This window comes from Portunus trituberculatus, chromosome 33 (assembly GCF_017591435.1).
Source record: "Portunus trituberculatus isolate SZX2019 chromosome 33, ASM1759143v1, whole genome shotgun sequence".
Classification (NCBI taxonomy): domain Eukaryota; kingdom Metazoa; phylum Arthropoda; class Malacostraca; order Decapoda; family Portunidae; genus Portunus; species Portunus trituberculatus.
In genome coordinates this window covers 11,965,119-11,971,096 of record NC_059287.1, presented here as the reverse complement: position 1 = coordinate 11,971,096, position 5,978 = coordinate 11,965,119, and positions in this window count along the sequence as shown.

Genomic DNA, 5,978 nt, shown 5'->3' with positions numbered 1-5,978 from the left:
TGAAAACGTACGCTCTGCTTTTTAATAAATCTGAGGAATAATTCTAAAACTCTAGTCGCTGGGAATAGGGAGAGAAAATATTAGTATCTGTACCTACGGGAGTCAGAGAGTGTCTTCTGGGAGTGTGTGGCGGCCAAGCTTCCCGATGCCGCAGCCAGCACCGCCACCACCACAACCTTCACCTCCATGCACGCCATACTGTGTGTGCGGGATAGGGAAGTGGAGGGGATACTGACACACACACACACACACAAAAAAAAAAAAAAAAAACCGTCTCACGCTGCTGCATACGTACACACTTTACGTCTCTATCAGTGTGTGTGTGTGTGTGTGTGTGTGTGTTTCCCCTACGCACTACTTTATCACCAATAACAACTGCTCCTTCACACACACACGCACACACACACACACACACACACACACACAGGGAAGACGGATAGTAATAACAATTTAACGTTTGGAATCACAAGTTATGCGGTTACCATGGCTTCGTGAGTCGTGACATATCTCAGGAGGAGCGAGGTAATCATCCTGTTGCTGGAATATTCACTCAAAACACAAATATAAGCTTATGACTTCAGAGAGAGAGAGAGAGAGAGAGAGAGAGAGAGAGAGAGAGAGAGAGAGAGTGGTTACGCTAACACGTGTATGGGGAATAGGCAATGTAAGACAGGAAACACTGCTAAAAAGTTCTGTATATTCACGAAAAAAACAAGGTACAAAGAGAGAGAGAGAGAGAGAGAGAGAGAGAGAGAGAGAGAGAGAGAGAGAGAGAGAGAGAGAGAGAGAGAGAGAGAGAGAGAGTTAAATCATATTCACTAAAAGTTAAGTAACATTTTAACCGCTTCGATACTGGGACACATTTTTACCTTGAGATTTGTGTACGATTAGACCATTTTATTGACATTAGAAAGGGTCTATGGAGGTCAAAAGACTAATGGTCAGAATCTTCACTATTTTAATCCCCACATGAGTATCTGAAGCTGTATAAAATCACCAAATAGTAAGCAGAATGAATAGGGAAACGCGTCATGGTACTGAAAGGGTTAAGTACAATATGCATATACACACAAACCCCAGACCTAGATTATCCTACGTTCTCATACATCTCTCATACAAATTTCTTTAACTATCGTACTTAGCTCTCCCTCACAGCGATAGGAGTGAGTGACAGAAGGGGAAGGAAAAGGGAAACATTATCGTACAAACTGAAGCGCATTGACGTCAGAGGCGGCAAAGCTTCAGTGGCATAGAGCGTTGTCATTTCCACGATCTATCCATAATTGGCCCTTAACTGCTTAGTCAGTGCTGTATTTCACTTCTCTCTCTCTCTCTCTCTCTCTCTCTCTCTCTCTCTCTCTCTCTCTCTCGGGCTATCGTATTTTCTTTCAGTTTCCTTTTTTTCTTTCTTCTTTTCTTCCTTCCTAAACTGACTGCCACATCTCTTCTTCACTTATTTTTCTCTCCTCTCTCTTTTTTTCATTTCTTTCTCCCTTTCTTTCTTTCTTCCTATGCTTGCTGCCACATCTTTCCTCTCACTTATTTTTCTCTCCTCTCTCATCTTTCTCATTTCTCTCTCTCTTGCCTCCTTCTTTCCTAAGTTGACTGGCACACCTTTTCTCTTTATTTTGTCTTCCCTCTCATTTTTCTAATTTCTTTTTCCCTTCCTTCCTTCCTAAACTGACAGCCACATCTTTTCTTTCGCTTGTTTTTCTTCCCTCTCTCATTTTTCTTCTTTCTTCTGTTGTTCTTTCTCTGTTATTTCTCCTCTCCTCGCTCTTCTCTCCTTTACTTCTCTCCCGCACATTGTAAGATTTTTCGTCAGTGTTCTCGAGTTTCTTTCCTAGTTATCTATTTTTTTTTCTTTTTCTATTTTTTTCATTCATATAGTCACGATTCATTTAATTCTTTAATATTTAGTTACTTTCTATTCTTTTTTCTCATTGTGTTGCTTGATTTGACTACTGTGACACACACACACACACACACACACACACACACACACACACACACGAAGATCGGTCAGTATGAGCTCTGAACTCTTTTCGTAGTGGAAAGGCTGGTTGGGTAACGAGCAGACAACCGTGGTGAACACATCAAAACGGGAGAAATGCACTTCTTCCCTCCTATCCACTACAGAAAACGAATGCCCGGCTGAGATGGGTAACTACTTTAGATTGACCCTTCACTATCATGAACGTCATTTACCACATCCATTGATTCAGACAATTTCTAAACTCTTCAAAGGTCTTATGTTGTTAGTAAGAATAAAAAAAAGGAAGAAAAAGCGTTCTTGCCTTTTTCATCATCCAATAGGTAGCATTTCTCTTGTCAACTATGTTTCTCTCTCTCTCTGTAAACATGGAATTGTATAGGATGGGAAAGTGTCAAGATTGTTTTAACAGGTAATGGAAAATATCAATAACTTAAATCCCTCAAATAGAAGCCAGAATGTAATGAAACTGATGTCGTGGTGATGAAGATGTTAAATATTATAAGTTTAGTTACATCATAGGCTAAATGCAACAACACTACGAGCCGGAAAGGGCTAAGATTGTTTAAAAAAGTAATGGAAAATAGAAAACATCACAACTTAAACCCCTCGAATAGAAACCAAATATAGCGAAACTGATGTCGTGGTGATGAAAATGTTAAAGATTATAAGTTTAGTTATATTATAAATACAACGTGAACAACACTACAAGCCAAAGCTCTAACTAAAGTTGAGGTGTTAGTTAGATGGTAATGAACACAAAGCACCAATGAATAAGGTTGTTACATCAAAGTTTCACCACCAGCCACTTTAGTTAAGCAAGTCAAGAATGTTCGAACAACACTCACTAAAATTTGATTGTTATGTTAAGAATGCCTTAATACCAATTATTGAGATCTGGTCTGTACTTTCTCAATAACTCTTGTTATTTTAGTATCAGTGACTGGCTGGCTGATTGATTGTTGGACTGACTGACTGACTGAATGAATGACTAACTGACTGGTGGACTGACTGACTGACTAATTGAATGGTAGACCGATTCAATGATAGACTGGCTGATGGACTAGCTGATTAACTGAATAATGGAACAACTAACCGGACTGACTGACTAGCCAAATTACTGCCTGACTGAATAGAGGACGAAACTGAAAGTCAAATTTGCTAGACATCAAAATTATGCAATACAAGGTAAAAGAAAAAGAAGGATGAGAGGCAAAGGAGAAACCCAAGACGTGAAGTGGATGATCGATTGCTTACATAAGAGGAGCAGGAGGAGGAGGATAGCAGATCGAGGGAAAGAAATAAATCAATGTCGTTTCATCACCGCCTCCCTGATTCTCCTGCACCACGAGCCTTTAATAATTCACGCCAGTTTGACATTCGCATTTTACAGCAATCAGAAATAAGCGATTTTCTCTATATCATAATTTCTTACACAAGGTTTTTCTTTTACATGCAACAGCACTTCATCGTCAATAATTCATGAGCTTTTCAGAAATCAGAAGTTTGATATTCACATTTTACAGCAATCTGAAATAAGTGTTGTTTCTATTTGTCATTTATTATTTCTTATACAAGCTTTTTCGTTGCATATTTCAAATCTTCACCGTCAATAATTTACTTGGATTCAGAATTCATATTTCACTGTTATTTGATACACCTATAATTGATAAAAGGGGAGCTGATTAATTTATTCCACTCAAGCTACACCGTTAAATTAAAACCGAGACAAACTAGATTTATGAATGCCAGTAAGAACAAGATGAATGATGCCACACACACACACACACACACACACACACACACACACACACACACACACACACACACACAAGTCTATAACTCATAACTCATACAGTTGAGTAAATATGCAGTTTCATGGATTAAGACAAATGAGCTTCCATAGTAACGTGACCGCCATGAACACCATTCTCACAGGAAGGACTCTCGATGAAATGAGCCATTGGTAAGAGCATCAGTGTTTTCCTCGGAATGAAGCTAATATCTGCTACCGTCACGATTCTCACAAAGCCAATAACGATAATAGAATCTGACCTGTCTTTACCAACAATAGGGAGAAACAGCTGGCAGATTCTCGTGTTAAGAAGTCTGTGTGTGTGTGTGTGTGTGTGTGTGTGTGTGTGTGTGTGTGTGTGTATAAAGTAAAGTAAAGTAAAGTAAAGTAAAGTAAAGTAAAGTAAATTTTATTGGCATAAATATACAAAGTAAAGCTATTTATACTCCTTACATAGTTGAGTAGGCTTAGCCTGTCAAGCCGAAGCTTCCCGACAGACATTTTTCTTTAATAGATATATGGAGCTGGATTGGATACCTAACCCTCCTTAAGCCAAAAAAAAAAAAAAAAAAAAAAAAAAAGATATTAATAATTACAATTATATTAATATAATCAACGATGTTAATAATGGGACAATAACAATATAATTTGATATTATATAATTAAAACAATAATAATAACAATTTAAGATTACAATATTTAAATCGATAAGAACAAACAACTACGGTGAATTACTTAATTTTACATCTGAATATTGTTATTAACAATCAAATGTGCTTTGAGTGATTTTCTAAACTGATAATAGTTACCACTGTTAAAAAAAATTTTGATGTCCATTGGCAGAGAATTCCATATAGTTGGTCCGTAGCACAAAATGCTGTTTTTGAAAAGAGTTGTCCTGAACTGTGGGCAAGTAAGGTTAACATTATTTCTTCTGGTGTTGTGTGATGTAGTTATCATGTGGAAATATTCACTCCCATGTTGCTGAGTAAGGCATTTAAAGATGAATGATAAAAGGAAATTCTTATGAATATTTTTGAAAGTAAGGAATTTGTGTTCACGGATTACAATATGAGTAGAATCAAATTTTTTTTCATATAAAACATACACCTAAAAATTTTATTCTGAGCTATTTGCAATTTATTTAAAAACGAGGGCCACGTACACGCCCACACGGAAACACAATATATCAAATGTGGATAACATAATGTATAATATATGCTAACAAGGGCTTCTGTTGTTAGATTGTCTCTTATTCTATAAAGTATACCGCACATCCTTGATAATTTAGTTACAACAAAATTTATTTGACTTCTCCAGTTAATATTTTCATCTATGAATACCCCTAAAAATTTTGCAGATTTCACTCTTTGCAATGTTGTCCCCTCAAGTAGCACAGGTGGCATGTTAATTGTGATGGAACGGTTTTGAAAAACAATGTAATTAGTTTTCGTAATATTCAAATCTAATTTATTATTTTTAATCCATCTATTGACAGCATTTAATTCATTATGGAGATTTTCATACAAGTTATCAATATTGTTATCATTTAGTAATAAGTTTGTGTCATCAGCATAAATTGTATATTTAAATTTTGTACTTGCATTAACAATGTCATTAATGTAGATGAGAAATAATATTGGACCTAAAATAGATCCTTGTGGTACACCCCTATTTATAGTTTTAAAAGAAGAATAAGTTGAGTTACAATAAACAGCTTGGGAACGGTTTGTAAGATAGCTTTTAAACAAATCCAATGGAAGTCCTCGAATACCAAAATTTATAAGTTTCCTCAGGAGTATTTTATGACATAATGAATCAAATGCTTTAGATAGGTCTAAAAAAACTCCTATTACATAATGTTTTTCTTCTAAGTAACGGTAGACATTAGAAATAAATTGCAAAATAGCTGATTCAGTTGAACGACCGGATCTGAAGCCATGCTGACAATCAGTGAATAATCTATTTTCCTCAATGAATTTTACAAGTCGGTGGATATGACATTCTCGAACACCTTACTAAATGCGGGAAGAACCGATATAGGTCTGTAGTTGCTGACGTCATTTCTATTACCAGATTTGAATAATGGCACTACTTTAGCTTTTTTAATTTGTCAGGAAAAGCTCCTCTTTTAAATGTAAGGTTAATTATGTGAGACAACGGTAAGGAGATATGGTTGGCAGTGTATCT